General features: G+C 34.4%; 1 protein-coding gene across 2 annotated transcripts in view; it reads right to left on the bottom strand.

The window, feature by feature from the left end:
• LOC115212034 overlaps positions 1–20350 on the bottom strand; it is a 49215-nt gene that overhangs the window by 19712 nt on the left and 9153 nt on the right. The gene's annotated exons all lie outside the window — the stretch shown is intronic.

Below are 20350 nucleotides of genomic sequence, written 5' to 3' on the forward strand. Positions count from 1 at the left end.
GCATATTAATTTTGAGTCAGTTGCATATTAATTTTGAGTCAGTTGCATATTAATTTTGAGTCAAGACATATTAATTTTGAGTCAAGACATATTAATTTTGAGTCAGCTGCATATTAATTTTGAGTCAGCTGCATATTAATTTTGAGTCAGTTGCATATTAATTTTGAGTCAAGACATATTAATTTTGAGTCAAGACATATTAATTTTGAGTCAGCTGCATATTAATTTTGAGTCAGTTGCATATTAATTTTGAGTCAGTTGCATATTAATTTTGAGTCAGTTGCATATTAATTTTGAGTCAGTTGCATATTAATTTTGAGTCAAGACATATTAATTTTGAGTCAAGACATATTAATTTTGAGTCAGCTGCATATTAATTTTGAGTCAGCTGCATATTAATTTTGAGTCAGTTGCATATTAATTTTGAGTCAGTTGCATATTAATTATGAGTCAAGACATATTAATTTTGAGTCAAGACATATTAATTTTGAGTCAGCTGCATATTAATTTTGAGTCAGTTGCATATTAATTTTGAGTCAGTTGCATATTAATTTTGAGTCAAGACATATTAATTTTGAGTCAAGACATATTAATTTTGAGTCAGCTGCATATTAATTTTGAGTCAGCTGCATATTAATTTTGAGTCAGTTGCATATTAATTTTGAGTCAGTTGCATATTAATTTTGAGTCAAGACATTAATTTTGAGTCAGCTACATATTAATTTTGAGTCAGCTGCATATTATTTTGAGTCAGTTGCATATTAATTTGAGTCAGTTGCATATTAATTTTGAGTCAAGACATATTAATTTTGAGTCAAGACATATTATTTTGAGTCAGCTGCATATTAATTTTGAGTCAGCTGCATATTAATTTTGAGTCAGTTGCATATTAATTTTGAGTCAAGACATATTAATTTTGAGTCAAGACATATTAATTTTGAGTCAGCTGCATATTAATTTTGAGTCAGTTGCATATTAATTTTGAGTCAGCTGCATATTAATTTTGAGTCAGTTGCATATTAATTTTGAGTCAGTTGCATATTAATTTTGAGTCAAGACATATTAATTTTGAGTCAAGACATATTAATTTTGAGTCAGCTGCATATTAATTTTGAGTCAGCTGCATATTAATTTTGAGTCAGTTGCACATTAATTTTGAGTCAGTTGCATATTAATTTTGAGTCAGTTGCATATTAATTTTGAGTCAAGACATATTAATTTTGAGTCAGCTGCATATTAATTTTGAGTCAGCTGCATATTAATTTTGAGTCAGTTGCATATTAATTTTAAGTCAGTTGCATATTAATTTTGAGTCAAGGCATATTAATTTTGAGTCAAGACATATTAATTTTGAGTCAGCTGCATATTAATTTTGAGTCAGCTGCATATTAATTTTGAGTCAGTTGCATATTAATTTTGAGTCAGCTGCATATTAATTTTGAGTCAAGACATATTAATTTTGAGTCAGCTGCATATTAATTTTGAGTCAGTGGCATATGAATTTTGAGTCAGCTGCATATTAATTTTGAGTCAGCTGCATATTAATTTTGAGTCAGTTGCATATTAATTTTGAGTCAAGACATATTAATTTTGAGTCAGCTGCATATTAATTTTGAGTCAGCTGCATATTAATTTTGAGTCAGTTGCATATTAATTTTGAGTCAGCTGCATATTAATTTTGAGTCAAGACATATTAATTTTGAGTCAGCTGCATATTAATTTTGAGTCAGCTGCATATTAATTTTGAGTCAGCTGCATATTAATTTTGAGTCAGCTGCATATTAATTTTGAGTCAGTTGCATATTAATTTTGAGTCAGTTGCATATTAATTTTGAGTCAGTTGCATATTAATTTTGAGTCAGCTGCATATTAATTTTGAGTCAAGACATATTAATTTTGAGTCAGCTGCATATTAATTTTGAGTCAGCTGCATATTAATTTTGAGTCAGTTGCATATTAATTTTGAGTCAGTTGCATATTAATTTTGAGTCAGTTGCATATTAATTTTGAGTCAAGGCATATTAATTTTGAGTCAGCTGCATATTAATTTTGAGTCAAGACATATTAATTTTGAGTCAGCTGCATATTAATTTTGAGTCAGCTGCATACTAATTTTGAGTCAAGACATATTAATTTTGAGTCAGCTGCATATTAATTTTGAGTCAGTTGCATATTAATTTTGAGTGACGACATATTAATTTTGAGTCAGCTGCATATTAATTTTGAGTCAGTTGCATATTAATTTTGAGTCAGTTGCATATTAATTTTGAGTCAAGACATATTAATTTTGAGTCAGCTGCATATTAATTTTGAGTCAAGACATATTAATTTTGAGTCAGCTGCATATTAGTTTTGAGTCAGCTGCATATTAATTTTGAGTCAGTTGCATATTAATTTTGAGTCAGTTGCATATTAATTTTGAGTCAGTTGCATATTAATTTTGAGTCAATACATATTAATTTTGAGTCAGTTGCATATTAATTTTGAGTCAAGACATTAATTTTGAGTCAGCTGCATATTAATTTTGAGTCAGCTGCATATTAATTTTGAGTCAGTTGCATATTAATTTTGAGTCAAGACATATTAATTTTGAGTCAGCTGCATATTAATTTTGAGTCAGCTGCATATTAATTTTGAGTCAGCTGCATATTAATTTTGAGTCAGCTGCATATTAATTTTGAGTCAGTTGCATATTAATTTTGAGTCAGCTGCATATTAATTTTGAGTCAGCTGCATATTAATTTTGAGTCAGTTGCATATTAATTTTGAGTCAAGACATATTAATTTTGAGTCAGCTGCATATTAATTTTGAGTCAGTTGCATATTAATTTTGAGTCAGCTGCATATTAATTTTGAGTCAGCTGCATATTAATTTTGAGTCAGTTGCATATTAATTTTGAGTCAAGACATATTAATTTTGAGTCAGCTGCATATTAATTTTGAGTCAGTTGCATATTAATTTTGAGTCAGTTGCATATTAATTTTGAGTCAGTTGCATATTAATTTTGAGTCAGCTGCATATTAATTTTGAGTCAAGACATATTAATTTTGAGTCAGCTGCATATTAATTTTGAGTCAGCTGCATATTAATTTTGAGTCAAGACATATTAATTTTGAGTCAAGACATATTAATTTTGAGTCAGCTGCATATTAATTTTGAGTCAAGACATATTAATTTTGAGTCAGCTGCATATTAATTTTGAGTCAGTTGCATATTAATTTTGAGTCAGCTGCATATTAATTTTGTGTCAAGACATTAATTTTGAGTCAGTTGCATATTAATTTTGAGTCAGTTGCATATTAATTTTGAGTCAGCTGCATATTAATTTTGAGTCAGTTGCATATTAATTTTGAGTCAGCTGCATATTAATTTTGAGTCAGCTGCATATTAATTTTGAGTCAGCTGCATATTAATTTTGAGTCAGCTGCATATTAATTTTGAGTCAGTTGCATATTAATTTTGAGTCAGCTGCATATTAATTTTGAGTCAGTTGCATATTAATTTTGAGTCAAGACATATTAATTTTGAGTCAGCTGCATATTAATTTTGAGTCAGTTGCATATTAATTTTGAGTCAGTTGCATATTAATTTTGAGTCAAGACATATCAATTTTGAGTCAAGACATATTAATTTTGAGTCAGCTGCATATTTATTTTGAGTCAGCTGCATATTAATTTTGAGTCAGCTGCACATTAATTTTGAGTCAGCTGCATATTAATTTTGAGTCAGCTGCATATTAATTTTGAGTCAAGACATATTAATTTTGAGTCAACTGCATATTAATTTTGAGTCAGCTGCATATTAATTTTGAGTCAGCTGCATATTAATTTTGAGTCAGCTGCATATTAATTTTGAGTCAAGACATATTAATTTTGAGTCAGCTGCATATTAATTTTGTGTCAGTTGCATATTAATTTTGAGTCAGCTGCATATTAATTTTGAGTCAGCTGCATATTAATTTTGAGTCAGTTGCATATTAATTTTGAGTCAAGACATATTAATTTTGAGTCAGCTGCATATTAATTTTGAGTCAGTTGCATATTAATTTTGAGTCAGCTGCATATTAATTTTGAGTCAAGAAATTAATTTTGAGTCAGTTGCATATTAATTTTGAGTCAAGACATTAATTTTGAGTCAGCTGCATATTAATTTGGAGTCAGTTGCATATTAATTTTGAGTCAGCTGCATATTAATTTTGAGTCAGCTGCATATTAATTTTGTGTCAGTTGCATATTAATTTTGAGTCAGCTGCATATTAATTTTGAGTCAGTTGCATATTAATTTTGAGTCAGCTGCATATTAATTTTGAGTCAGCTGCATATTAATTTTGAGTCAAGACATATTAATTTTGAGTCAGCTGCATATTAATTTTGAGTCAGTTGCATATTAATTTTGAGTCAAGACATATTAATTTTGAGTCAGCTGCATATTAATTTTGAGTCAGTTGCATATTAATTTTGAGTCAGTTGCATATTAATTTTGAGTCAAGTCATATTAATTTTGAGTCAAGACATATTAATTTTGAGTCAGCTGCATATTAATTTTGAGTCTGCTGCATATTAATTTTGAGTCAGCTGCATATTAATTTTGAGTCAGCTGCATATTAATTTTGAGTCAAGACATATTAATTTTGAGTCAGCTGCATATTAATTTTGAGTCAGTTGCATATTAATTTTGAGTCAGTTGCATATTAATTTTGAGTCAAGACATATTAAATTTGAGTCAGCTGCATATTAATTTTGAGTCAGCTGCATATTAATTTTGAGTCAGCTGCATATTAATTTTGAGTCAAGACATATTAATTTTGAGTCAGCTGCATATTAATTTTGAGTCAGTTGCATATTAATTTTGAGTCAAGACATATTAATTTTGAGTCAGTTGCATATTAATTTTGAGTCAAGACATATTAATTTTGAGTCAGCTGCATATTAATTTTGAGTCAGCTGCATATTAATTTTGAGTCAGCTGCATATTAATTTTGAGTCAAGACATATTAATTTTGAGTCAGCTGCATATTAATTTTGAGTCAGCTGCATATTAATTTTGAGTCAGCTGCATATTAATTTTGAGTCAAGACATATTAATTTTGAGTCAAGACATATTATTTTGAGTCATTGCATATTAATTTTGAGTCAAACCTATTATTTGGAGTCAGCTGCATATTAATTTTGAGTCAGCTGCATATTAATTTGAGTCAGCTGCATATTAATTTTGAGTCAGACATATTAATTTTGAGTCAAGACATATTAATTTTGAGTCAGTTGCATATTAATTTTGAGTCAAGACATATTAATTTTGAGTCAGCTGCATATTAATTTTGAGTCAAGACATATTAATTTTGAGTCAAGACATATTAATTTTGAGTCAAGACATATTAATTTTGAGTAAGTTGCATATTAATTTTGAGTCAAGACATATTAATTTTGAGTCAGCTGCTTATTAATTTTGAGTCAAGACATATTAATTTTGAGTCAAGACATATTAATTTTGAGTCAGCTGCATATTAATTTTGAGTCAAGACATATTAATTTTGAGTCAGTTGCATATTAATTTTGAGTCAAGACATATTAATTTTGTGTCAGCTGCATATTAATTTTGAGTCAGCTGCATATTAATTTTGAGTCAGCTGCATATCAATTTTGAGTCAGCTGCATATTAATTTTGAGTCAAGACATATTAATTTTGAGTCAGTTGCATATTAATTTTGAGTCAGCTGCATATTAATTTTGAGTCAGCTGCATATTAATTTTGAGTCAGGACATATTAATTTTGAGTCAAGACATATTAATTTTGAGTCAGCTGCATATTAATTTTGAGTCAAGACATATTAATTTTGAGTCAGTTGCATATTAATTTTGAGTCAAGACATATTAATTTTGAGTCAGCTGCATATTAATTTTGAGTCAAGACATATTAATTTTGAGTCAGCTGCATATTAATTTTGAGTCAAGACATATTAATTTTGAGTCAGTTGCATATTAATTTTGAGTCAAGACATATCAATTTTGAGTCAGTTGCATATTAATTTTGAGTCAGCTGCATATTAATTTTGAGTCAAGACATATTAATTTTGAGTCAGTTGCATATTAATTTTGAGTCAAGACATATTAATTTTGAGTCAGCTGCATATTAATTTGAGTCAAGACATATTAATTTGAGTCAGTGCATATTAATTTTGAGTCAAGACATATTAATTTTGAGTCAGTTACATATTAATTTTGAGTCAAGACATCAATTTTGAGTCAGTTGCATATTAATTTTGAGTCAGTTGCATATTAATTTTGAGTCAAGACATATTAATTTTGAGTCAGTTGCATATTAATTTTGAGTCAAGACATATTAATTTTGAGTCAGCTGCATATTAATTTTGAGTCAGTTGCATATCAATTTTGAGTCAAGACATATTAATTTTGAGTCAGTTGCATATTAATTTTGAGTCAGTTGCATATTAATTTTGTGTCAGCTGCATATTAATTTTGAGTCAGTTGCATATTAATTTTGAGTCAGTTGCATATTAATTTTGAGTCAGTTGCATATTAATTTTGAGTCAGTTGCATATTAATTTTGAGTCAAGACATATTAATTTTGAGTCAGTTGCATATTAATTTTGAGTCAAGACATATTAATATTGTGTCAGTTGCATATTAATTTTGAGTCAACAAAAGAATGGAGTTGTTAGCGCTTTGTATGAATTGGGCTAAGTCCCATTTGTGTAAATACCAGCCTCCTTGAATTTCATATTGGCACAAAAAAACATTGGTTTCAAAATGTTTATCTCTCTCTCTCTCTCTCCTCTCTCTCTCTTTTACTCTTTTACTTGTTTCAGTCATTTGACTGCGACCATGCTGGAGCACCACCTTTAGTTGAACAAGTCAACCCCCGGGACTTATTCTTTGTAAGCCTAGTACTTATTTCTATCAGTCTCTTTTGCTGAACTGCTGAGTTACGGGGATGTAAACACACCAACATTGGTTGTCAAGCGATGGTGGGGGGGACAAACATAGACATACAAGTAAACACACACACACACACACAATGGGTTTCTTTTAGTTTCTGTCTACAAAATCTACTCACAAGGCTTTGGTCAGCCCAAGGCTATAGTAGAAGACCCTGCCAAAGGTGCCATGTAGCGGGACAGAACCTGGAACCATGTGGTTGGGAAGCAAGCTTCTTACTAACACACCCACTCCTGTTTCATTAGAATATTTTAATACGTGTGGATATGTTAAAATGGCAAGCAGGCAGAATAGTTAGCATGCTGGGCAAAATACTTAGTAGCATTTTGTCTATCTTCATCCTAAGTTCAAACTCTGTTAAAGTTAACTTTGCATTTCATCCATTCGGGGTCAATAAAATAAATACCAGTTTAACACTAAGGTCAATGTAAATGACTTACCCTCCCCACTAAAAATCCTGGCCTTGTGCTAAAATTTAAAATCAGTACGTGTGAATGTACTGGCAGAGGCAGAGGCAGTGGTGATGGTGGTGATGATGATGGTAGCCAAGGCAGTGAGGGATGAAGTGAGAGTAAGCGATGTGAAAGACAGTGGTAATGGTGATGAAGGGGAGGGCGGCGAAATCAAAGGTATTGACGGTGGTAGCATCAGAAGTCTGAATGGTGGGTGTATGGCAGATGTGGCAGTGATGGTGGTGGTGGTAGTGTTGTTTATCATGCAGCTTTGCAATAAGTTCCAAGTTGACAAATTATACCATTGCTATGACGAAAATTGTTCATTGCTTGAAAATTATTGTTGAAGTTTAATAAAATTTAATATGTACTCAATGCATGAAGTGTCATAGTTGGGCTCAAGGCCTAATGAAAAGCCCTTCACATAAGTATGTATGTATGTATGTATGTATGTATATATATATGTGAAGTATATTTGCCATTTAAATGTGGCTAACCACTAAGGGTGGGTGCTACTGTAGCTTGTAGCCCCATGAGAACATCTTTTCCAGTTGGCTATTGACACACTTTCTGTGCCCTTGCTCATATATATATATATATATATTATATATATATATATATATATGTATGTATGTATGTATGTATGCATGTATGTATGTATGTATGTATGTATGTGTATATATAATATATATAATATATATATATATATATATATAATATATATATATATATATATATATATATATTTATATATAATAATATATATTCCTGAGCGTCCAATAATACTATATTTGTTCCACGTCCTCGCGTTGTTGTGTTGTTTTGTGCTTGCTTGTTTGGATTAACTATATATATAATATGGTCCTTTTCCATACCAAAATACTACTTGGTCAAATTTGTTGATTTTATTAAATTAATTATATATCACCCTTTATCTGTATATATATATATATATGAGACAGGCTTCTTTCAGTTTCCATCTACCAAATCCACTCACAAGGTTTTAGTTGGTCCAAGGCTATGGCAGAAGACTCTTGCCCAAGGTGCCATGCAGTGGGACTGAACCTAGAACTATGTGGTTGGGAAGCAAGCTTCTTACCACACATCCACTCCTACATCTTTACAGACACTCCCGTGCCTATCACAGTGGGACTGCAGAAATTTTTTTCAGCAAATAATTGGAACATAAAGCAAAAAATCTTGAATAAATTAATTTTCTTATCATTCTATATTGTAAATTACCTCATTATTTTTCTGACACATATTATACGCTTACGCTATTGCTTCAATTTAGCTGCAGTTATATGCATAGTAATTATAACATTATAGAAAACTAAAATATCTAATTAGTGCACTGCGAAATTCCAGGGTTTGTGCAGAGCATGGTGCTTAGTTTCATGATTTGAATTACTTACGTAAATACCTACTAATATAACTGGGAGTGTGTTTACGTCATTTTTCTCTCTCTTTCTCTCTCTCTCCACCTCTTCCTCACTGTCAGTAACCCTAATATGCCATGGTGCTGTCACTTTGTTTGAATTTCATGGAAATACTGATGTCATTAGCTAAACATCCCTATACTCTTTTACTCTTTTACTTGTTTCAGTCATTTGACTGCGGCCATGCTGGAGCACCGCCTTTAGTCGATCAAATCGACCCCCGGGACTTATTCTTTGTAAGCCTAGTACTTATTCTATTGGTCTCTTTTTGCCGAACCGCTAAGTGACGGGGACATAAACACACCAGCATCGGTTGTCAAGCAATGCTAGGGGGACAAACACAGACACACAAACACGCACATATATATATATAGACATATATACGACAGGCTTCTTTCAGTTTCCGTCTACCAAATCCACTCACAAGGCATTGGTCGGCCCGGGGCTATAGCAGAAGACACTTGCCCAAGATGCCACGCAGAGGGACTGAACCCGGAACCATGTGGTTGGTTAGTAAGCTACTTACCACACGGCCACTCCTGCGTCTTTATTTGGTGAAAATATTATCGGATTATTCAGTTTACTGTTTATGTAACAGAAACATAAAATTAGCTACCCATGTATAAATTGTTTTTTTAATTTGATCTATACATATACAAACATGCACAAACATGCGCATGCACACACACACCACACACACACACCCTCATACACACACATACATATAAATTTTATGCATATTTTATAGGTGCAGGCTTGGTCGTGTGGATATGATGTTGATTTTGTAAGGAGTGGCTGTGCGCTAAGTAGCTTGCTTACCAACCACATGGTTCTGGGTTCTGGTACCTTGGGCAAGTGTCTTCTACTATAGCCTTGGGCTGACCAAAACCTTGTGAATGGATTTGTTAGATGAGAACTGAAAGAAGCCCATCGTATTGTATATATATATATATATATATATATATATATATATATATATATATATATATATATATATTCAAAATGTGACCTCATGTGTACCGTTGGCGATTTTTTTTCCTCTGTCTTCCCTTCTCTGGATCTTTCCTTCTCCTATGTTTCCGATGAAGAGCTCCGCTCGAAACGTTAAACCCTCCTTCTTCCCTTCTTTCCTGAGTGCCCAATAATACTCTATTTGTTCCACGTCCTCGCGTTGTTGTGTTTTTTTGTGTTTTCTTGTTTGGATTAACTTTATATATATGTGTGTGTGTGTGTGTGTGTGTATGTATGTATGTATGTATATGTTTGTGCGTCTGTGTTTGTACCCCTACCATTGCTTGACAACTGATACTGGTTTGCTTACCCCCCCGTAACTTAGGAGTTAAAACAAAAAGACCAATCGAATAAATACTAGGCTTACAAACAATAACTTTTGGAGTTGATTTGTTTAATTAATGCAGTGCTCTAGCATGGCTGTAATCAAATGACTGAAACAAATAAAAGAGTAAAAGAGACTATGGTTTTGAGTTCTATTTCATAGCATGGCACCTTTGGCAAGTGTCTTGATATAGCTGGATGCTCTGTTATGCCTTCTGCTGTATTCTGTTCTGTGTTATCTGAATTCACATTCAGCAACACATAATACTTTTTTGCAGGGAATCCCATGGCAGTTAATTACTCTTGATGTGCTTATTAGGGGCACAGTGAGAAAGAGATGGAGAGAGAGAGAGAGAGAGAGTGAGAGAGAGTTAAAGAGAGCAGAGATTCTTATCTGGTGGTTCTTATACACAATTAAGAAAAAACTTAATGTTGAAGTACAAGAATTGTATAATTAGATCTATTTGTATTCCAGCATGGCCATATTTTTCAGCACTTGTATTCTTTGGGTTTCTTCAGAAAAGGAAAGAAGAAAAGTAGAAAGGAAGGATGAATAGATAAATAGATAGACAGACAGACAGTCAGACAGACAGACAATCAGACAGACAGACAGATAGATATATGATAGACTTGTTGATTTTAAAAGTTCCTGCCATTTGGTTAGTAGAACTATTCTGTTTATATTTGAATGCTCTACCATCATGCTTTCTTCTCAGCCAGTCACCATCCGCTATTCTCTGGTATACGAAGTGGTATAAAAAAGTTTCCAGACTAGCGTGCCAACAGATTGTAGCACACAGTTATATGTGCAGTGAAAGCCAGCAGTGACCTTACTAATGTAACTGGGAGTGACCTTACATCATCTCTTTCTCTATCTCTGCCTCTTTCTCACTGTCAGTACCCCTAATAAGCACTTCAAGAGTAATTAACTGCCATGGTATTGTCACTTTGGATGCCCTTCCTAATGCCAACATGCAAAAAAGAATAATGAGTTGCTGAAAGTAAATTCATATAACACAGAACAGAATATGATAGAAGACACAACAGAGCATCCAACCATAACGCTTGCCAAAGGTGCCATGCTATGAGATAGAACTCAAAACCATATTCTCTTTTACTCTTTTATTTGTTTCCGTCATTTGACTGCAGCCATGCTGGAGCACCACCTTTAGTTGGACAAATCAACCCCAGGACTTATTCTTTGTAAGCCTTGTACTTACTCTATTGGTCTCTTTTGCCAAACCGCTAAGTTACGGGAATGTAAACACACCAGCATCGGTTGTCAAGCGATGGTGGGGGGGGGACAAACACACACAAACACAAACACACACACATACACACAAACACACACAAACACACACACACACACACAAACACACACACAACACACACACACACACACACACACACACATCTTCACACACACACATGCACAATGTTCATCAGGCACTGACTGAACGTACTTACGTATGTGATACTATTAGTAGCGTATATAATGCATGTAGTATGAAGCATCTGTAGTAATATTAGACTCTCATTATATGGAATACTCTTTTTATTGATTTTTACACAAATTAATTTCGTGTGGCTGTGTGGTAAGAAGCTTTCTTCCCAACACATGGTTCCAGATTCAGTCCCACTGTATGACACCTTGGGCAGGTGTCTTCTACCATAGCCTTAGGCCAACCAAAGCCTTGTGAGTGGATTTGGTAGATGGAAACTGAAAGCCCATTGTATATATATATGTGTGTGTGTGTGTATGATTTTCTAACTAGAAAGGGTATGGCCTGGTCAGCCTGTAATGACATGCATAAGATCTGGTCATCAAATCTATGTAGAGACTTCAAACTTGAAATCTTCAAATCCACAGTCGAACCAATTCTTCTATATGGCTCAGAAACCTATACATTATCAAAGAAGCTTGAGAGGCGGTTGGATGGAACCTACACTCGCCTCCTTATGAGAGCTCAAAATCTCTTGTGGAAGCGTCATTCAATCAAAATGCAAATATATGGGAAACTACCATCTGTGTCATCTCTTGTGAATGGTAGGAGAGTCCAGTTTGCTGGACATTGTTGTAGAGCTGAAAACGTGGCAATTTCTACTCTTCTCCTCTGGAAGCCATCTACTCGCAATACCAGAGGGTGCACACTCTCCTACCCTGATGTAATCTCCAGGGATACAGGCATCCAGCAACAGGACCTCCGTAATGCTATGATAGACCGTGAAGTCTGGCGTAGCATGGTAAATTCCATTGTCTCAACCACGGTCAAACAATGATGATGATGATGATGTGTGTGTATGTATATGTAGTGGCTTGATGCAGGCATAGCATGGATTCAATCTTCAATTGCCAAATTTCACTTAACAGTACAATGGACTTTTCCCATAGAGAAACATTGACAGTAGTTACATTTGCCAGATGCCTTGACCCCTGCTAACCTTTTGTATTCGGTGGAGAGTTAAATTGACAGAACAATAGACCTCTTGAATAACGGTATGTCTCTCTTTCTCACGATCTGGTGATAATTATTTATACAGAAGATTTCCAAGCAAAAGTGAGTTGGTGAGAACTGAGTCTGGCTGACAGGCTGAACAAAAGGCTGTTACTAAAGAAAAAGGCACAAAGGGACAACTATGGTAGCTCACCAATGAAGCAATTGTTTCGTCCCACCACTCTTACTTTCACTAACTCACTTTCTTTTCTCTGTAACATTACCATATCTTTCTCCATATACTACTATGAGAATGTGTACACACATACCGGCCAAAATTAACTCTTTTTATCTTTCATACTTTTCCATTTACTAGTTATACATACCAACCCATTGTAGTTTTCGATATACACAAAGTAATGGTAAATATTTCTTTACAACTTTGATCACTGTTCTTTTTCCATTTGGCACACTGGCAACCAACACCTTAACAACAACAACCATTACAATTGATGACCCTCGATTGCTACTAAAAACATTGCCATTACAAATTGGTGATCCTGATGTTGCACCATAACAGGCATTGATTACATATATATATATGTATATATATATATCATCATCATCATCATTGTTTAACGTCCGTTTTCCATGCTAGCATGAGTTGGACGGTTCAACTGGGGTCTGGAAAGCCAGAAGGCTGCGCCAGGCCCAGTCTGATCTGGCAGTGTTTCTACGGCTGGATGCCCTTCCTAACGCCAACCACTCCATGAGTGTAGTGGGTGCTTTTTACGTGCCACCTGCACAGGTGCCAGACGAGGCTGGCAAACGGCCACAATCGGATGGTGCTTTTTACGTGCCATTGGCACTGGTATCACAGCTACAATTTCCATTGATGTTGATCGATTTCGATTTTGATTTTCATTTTCATTTATATATATATATATATATATATATATATATATTATATATATATATATACTTTGACTGTGTTCCTCCAAAAACTGTTCACTACCTTGGTTGACTGGGATTGAAACCCTGACTAGTCAGATTGACCACCTTGAAATTGAGTTCTACCAAGCCGCAAACCATTTAACCTCTGATAAGACTAATCCAATTGTTTATCAAATTTGTCCAAATTTACCACCTGATATATACCCTAAATTATATACTTTGATGTTCTTGAACCATGACTCAGCACCAAATGAGTCTAAGCAATGATGGACACATCTGAAAATTTGTTGAGTTTGGTAAGGTTTGGAAAAGAGATGAAAGTTTGTCTGAAGATATCAAACCAACAATGGGTATCATTGAAGAAGCCTCTGGAAACTAAACAAGAACAATATACCGTCTCTGATTGTTTATGCAAAAGCATAATTCCCAAAGTTTATGCAAAATGATCTTTTCTTTCCACGCTTATGTTTAAAGTGTTGTCCTTGATTTTATGACAGCCGTGGAAACATGTGTACATACTTTACTTTGTGATGTGTTTTTCAGCTTGCCTGGCTACATCTTGTTTCACAAATACTGCTCTAATTGCCGTGGGAGCAGTGCAATAGTCTATGTTCACTCAAGCTTTTCAGCAATTCCTTGCAATGAGTTGAACCAGTTGCAGCAAGAGTATTTTTCTGCAATCCTTCATAATGTACAACCCATGAGTGCCCATGAGTGGAAATTGAAAATGGTTCCATCTAGGGACTAAAACTAGGTCACATCATTTGACTACCTTCAAAAATATTCAAATACAATGTAACAAGGAAAGTATTTAAGAAAAGTATTTCTTTAGATCATTTTTTTTTTGCCCCCTTTTCACTGAAATAGCTTACTAAATGTACAATTTACTATATGTCTTTATTAACTGACGAAATCAGTTCCTAACATCTATTCTTATATAAGAATATGATTTCAAGTGTAGACTAGTTAAAGGAAATGGCTTTTACTGGAGCAATTTTCTATACGTTGATTATATATTGTTAAGGGGTGCATAACTAAATTACAGTTCTAGTACATTTGGGATAAATTTAAACATTGCATGTTTACATATTTATGTACGTACATATGTATGTATGTGTGTATGTACATATGTATGTTATGGATGTCGACACATAGTGTGTCTCGTTTATATACCCATTAGTTGTGCTAAACATCCTTTCATGACACTGAGTGTTAAAAAAACACAGTATATCTCAGACCAGATGAGACAACTTGCTCCAAAGATGAACAAGAATGGTGGATATGAATAATAAATTTGATTCACCTTGGATTGAACTGAATTGCTAGAGCTGCTTTTATTTCAAAATATATGTATGTATGTATGTGTGTGTGTGTGTGTCTGTATACAATATATATATATACATACAAATTCATATATATTTAAACACACACACATATATATAATATGTATACATACATACATACATACATACATACATACATACATACATACATACATACATACATACATACATACATACATACATACATACATACATGCATACATACATACATATATACATACATATACATACACACAAATAGATAAAGAGCAAGAGAGAGAGAAAGAGAGAGAGAGAGAGACATGTATCCCTGCAGTTCCTTGAAAGCAACAAAAGAAAAAATGCCAATAACATTTCTGTCTGTCATTGTTTGAGTGTGATTCAAGGGTGATTTGGTTGTTATTTTTCTGTAGCAGGTCCAGTAGTTTTAAATGCACACTTAGAAAAACAATGCAAGCCATTCAAATCTGCATTCCCTTTAATTGTCAATCTCTTTGATAAGGACTTGAGTTGAAGTGAAACAAGTTGTAATAATATTTTTAAGTGTTTGAAAACAGTAAAATATCTGACTATTTATAGTTGTTGGCAGAAATCCTGTCTGTCTATCTAACTAGCTTTGTCATCATCATTATCATTTCCACACTTACTTTTCCATGCTTGCATGGATCAGTTTGATAGAAATTCATCATCTTTTCTACAGTGTTCACAACCTATCAGTGATGCAGAAGAAATATGTCTATGAAAACAGAATGGATTAACGAAGCATTAGCGTGAAGCAGTGTTTAGGTATGAGCAGAATTTGGGCTAGTTGAAATATGTTTGTGACATATCTCAACTGCTAAAAGGTAAATACACTGCAGTTACCATGGACAAAAATCTCTTATGGTAAAAAAAGGGTGAAAACATACTGTTCATTCAGTGTCGCCATCTGTTAGGAATCTCAGACATCAATGTTTCGAGTTTTTTGGCTCTTGTCAATGAGCTGTACCTAAGAGAGGCAACTCTGAATGAACTTAATAAAGCTGTAGTTTTATATTGGGTCATCCCATAAATAATGCGGTTTTTTTCAATTGTATGAACTAAAAGTTGGACAGGGACGGGATTAAACTACTTGCATCAACTTGCTATAAAAGCAGGTAGTAATTTTATGCTTTTATGGAGACCTTCCAAAAGTTAACAAGAAGATCAGGCTGTGACTATCTGGTCACTGCATGTAGCACCCTGAACTTGAATCATCTAAATTAGTCTTGTGGAATACACTTCAAGGTGACATAAGAAGAGGAAAGTATTGACAACTTGATAACAGAAACTGGTCTGGAATGTATCCAAAGCCCTTGCGGCAGTGATGGACCAAGACGTGTGGTAGGTGGACTTTGTTGCTGTGGCCTGGGTTGGAACCCAGCCATAATAATCATCATCATCATCATCATCGTTTAACATCCGCTTTCCATGCTAGCATGGGTTGGACGGTTCAACTGGGGCCTGGGAAACCTGAAGGCTGCACCAGGCCAGTCAGATCTGGCAGCGTTTCTACAGCTGGATGCCCTTCCTAACGCCAACCACTCCGTGAGTGTAGTGGGTGCTTTTTATGTGCCACTGACACAGGTGCCAGACGAGGCTGGCGAACGGCCACGCTCGGATGGTGTTTTTATGTGCCACCGGCATGGAGGCCAGGCAAGGCTGGCACGGCCACGATCGGATGGTGTTTGTTACGTGCCACTAGCATGGAGGCCAGTCAATGCGGTAGTGGCTACGGCCACGTTCGGATGGTAATAATAATAATAATAATAATAATAATAATAATAATTCAGTTTGCCAGCAGATCAGCTCTACACTCACCATATCAGGAATTACTTTCCAGACCCAGAATAAAATGATTCACTCCAGATTCGACATGTCAGGAGCTTATCTCAAGAGTATGTTTCTCCTTGCACTGCCTACGCATTTTACAGACATTTGTCAACTTCATGCTTTTTTCCTAAAACTCACTTCATAAAAATTTTAACATGCGTTGTCAATACATCATAAATCCATGATGTAAATAGTTATTTCTGAGGAAATACAAGTCACTCCTCACATCCTTTGTAGATAAATATCATACTAACTACAAAAATGTGTCATATTTAATCATAGATATATAAAGCATTTTCACTTTATGGGATTGAACTTAGATGGTTTTCAAAAAATACTATTCATTCTTCTATTCTTTCTTTTATTGGTTTCAATCACTGGAGTTTGGTCATGTCAGGGTATAGATTTTGATGGCTTTAGTGAATTATATCGATACCAGTATTTTGTCTGATACTCATTTGTAGCTGTTACTGATTATCAAATAGATTAAGATCACTTATTGAATTTAACCCTTTCATTACTAACCCAGCTGAAACCGGCTCTGGCTCTGTAGTTCAAATGTCTTGTTTTCATAAGTTTTGAATTAAAATCTTCCACCAAACCTTAGTCACAATTTATGTTCCTAACACTAGCTTAATGATAACAAAGTTTTTTACTAAATTCTTTGGCATATATAAAATAACAGAAAGAAACACAGAGCATCGTAAAATAAATACGGTAACGAAAGGGTTAAGGAATTTTCTCAAATAATAGGGAGAAAATACTAAAGCGAACTTATTCCAAATAATGCTAGCACACAAACACACACCACACTTTTGCACACAACCATATATATGTATGAGTGTGTATGTATATATATATATATATATACGCTCTCTTTACTCTTTACTCTTTTTCTTGTTTCAGTCATTTGACTGCGGCCATGCTGAAGCACCACCTTTAGTCGAGCAAATCGACCCCGGGACTTATTCTTTGTAAGCCCAGTACTTATTCTATCGGTCTCTTTTGCCGAACCGCTAAGTGACGGGGACGTAAACACACCAGCATCGGCTGTCAAGCGATATTGGGGGGGAAAAACACAGACACACAAACATATACACCCATACATACATATATATATATATATATATAATATATATATATATATATATATATATGACAGGCTTCTTTCAGTTTCTGTCTACCAAATCCACTCACAAGGCATTGGTCAGCCCGAGGCTATAGCAGAAGACACTTGCCCAAGATGCCACGCAGTGGGACTGAACCCGGAACCATATGGTTGGTAAGCAAGCTACTTACCACACACATATATATTTATAGAGTTATCTGAATACTAAAGGGTTAAACAAGTTCAGTACTGTCACTCTGACATTGTCAAGAAGAAAGCTTTTGACTAAAATTACGTGTTGCCTCCTGACATTGATGATAACATTGAGAAAATGGTGAGTAACTGTTAATCTTGTCATTGGAACCAAGTGCTCACAAACAAAGACATTTCTACAACTGTGAGAATGGCCAATATTACAACATCAGGTCATGTGAACCAAGCAGACTATAAGGCTGTGCTGAAAAGGAACTTTTCAGCACAACCTCATATCCCCACTTCATGAAATCTGTATTTCCAATGTATAGAAGAATAAAAAAGTGGTGACTAGAATATCCACTTATTGAAATTGAACCAATCCTATGACTAGCACCTAGCAGATGCCGTAAAAAGCACTATCCGAGTTGTGGTCGATGCCAGCGCCGCCTCGACTGGCTTCCATGTCGGTGGCACGTAAAAAGCACCATCCGAATCGTAGCCGAAGCCAGTGCTGCCTCAACTGGCTTCCATAAAATGCACCAATCCGACCGTGGCCGATGCCAGCCTCGCCTGGCACCAGTGCAGGTGGCACGTAAAAAGCACCCACTACACTCACGGAGTGGTTGGCGTTAGGAAGGGCATCCAGCTGTAGAAACTTTGCCAGATAAGACCTGAGCCAGGTGCAGCCTTCTGGCTTCCCAGATCCCCGGTTGAACCATCCAACCCATGCTAGCATGGAGAACGGACGTTAAACGACGATGATGATGATGATGAAGAGTGGTGACGAGTTTATTCAAAACTTACATCAGACGTTGACAGTTTCTTGTGATACAAAATCAAAGAAAAATTAGCTAACATAGAAGACTTATTAGCCTCTGTGGTGGAGTTGCAGCAGCAACAGCAGTTACAGCAGCAATTACAACAACCACAACACTTTTGGAGAAAGATAAAATGCTGAGAGCAGTGAAAAAAGAAAGAACGATAAATACTAAAAAAAGAGAAGGAAGATAACTTAAAAAGCAGTAAATTGGAAATGGAACGGAAAAAATATGTGGAATTTTCTTAAAAGACATCATATTTAGAAACAGTCAGACTTGGGATAGGTTAAGGAAAATGGATCTGTCAAAGACTACAGACAGTATTGTTATGATGACTTAAGAATAGGTCATAAAGGTACATTCAATCAGAAGACTTATAAATAAGGAGGAGATACTATCACTATGTCAATCATATGGTGAAATAGAAGATAGTAGACCATTTAAAATCAGAATGTTAGAAAATGGCATAGAAACAGAACAAAGGCTAAAGATATGACAAAACTGGCACAAAAAATGGTAACATAACTGAGTAAAATACATAACATTGTGTAACAAAAATTTAATTTTGTCTTCGGTTACTAAGAATCATTGGATCTTTTCAGTTTGAACGGCAGTTTTTTCTAGCGGTGTCATATGAAATTGTCACCCATAATTATGACCCTAGTATTGATCTATTGCATTTCAATTTATTTTAGGGTTAGGGTTAGGGGTGGGGAGAAGGGTATCTTTTTTTCTAAACACAAATATAAATAAACCCAATCTGTTTCTTAAACGAGGGACATATTCATACGGCACAGAATGTTGTTTACCTCAATGAACGGTAGTGATTAGTTGAAATTGCAGAAATTGAAGAAAAAACAACAAATATCTTACAAACTATAGAATTTTATCAATAAAGCCAAGAGAAAAAGATGTTTTATAAACACATTCTACCAGTATTCGAAGTTTAAAATTTTTTAGTTACCTAGAAATTATGTTAAAAACTGCCATTCAAACCGAAAAGATCCGAATTATTTCCTATTTGCTTCTACCTAGAAATCACTCTCTAGGGAAATTACTACTATTCCCTTCAAACTTTGCTTTTATGATCTGGACATCAATGTTTTGAAACTTACCTATTTTCCAGTCCATTTCAGACTGATTAAGTGCTGAGTCGTTGAAGTATAAATATCGTTATAGCAATTATTCTGCTCAATACCACAAATTTGCTTGTCAGTTACTTGATCTTAACCACTTGAGCATGTCCCTTAGTGGCTAACAATATGTGCATCTCTGATCATGAGGAGTAGTTGGGGAGCATCATAGCCATGTGCTGAGAGGGATTCTTTCAGATTTGAATAAATGTAACAAAAGCAAAGTTTGAAGGAAATATTATTTGAAGGAATAATAAATATTAGAAGGAAATAATAATATTAATTATTTGAAGGAAATAATGAAATTAATTATTTGAAGGAAATAATAATTATCATTTCTGATTTAGGCAC

Source organism: Octopus sinensis, linkage group LG5 (genome assembly GCF_006345805.1).
Source record: "Octopus sinensis linkage group LG5, ASM634580v1, whole genome shotgun sequence".
In the NCBI taxonomy this organism is placed as follows: domain Eukaryota; kingdom Metazoa; phylum Mollusca; class Cephalopoda; order Octopoda; family Octopodidae; genus Octopus; species Octopus sinensis.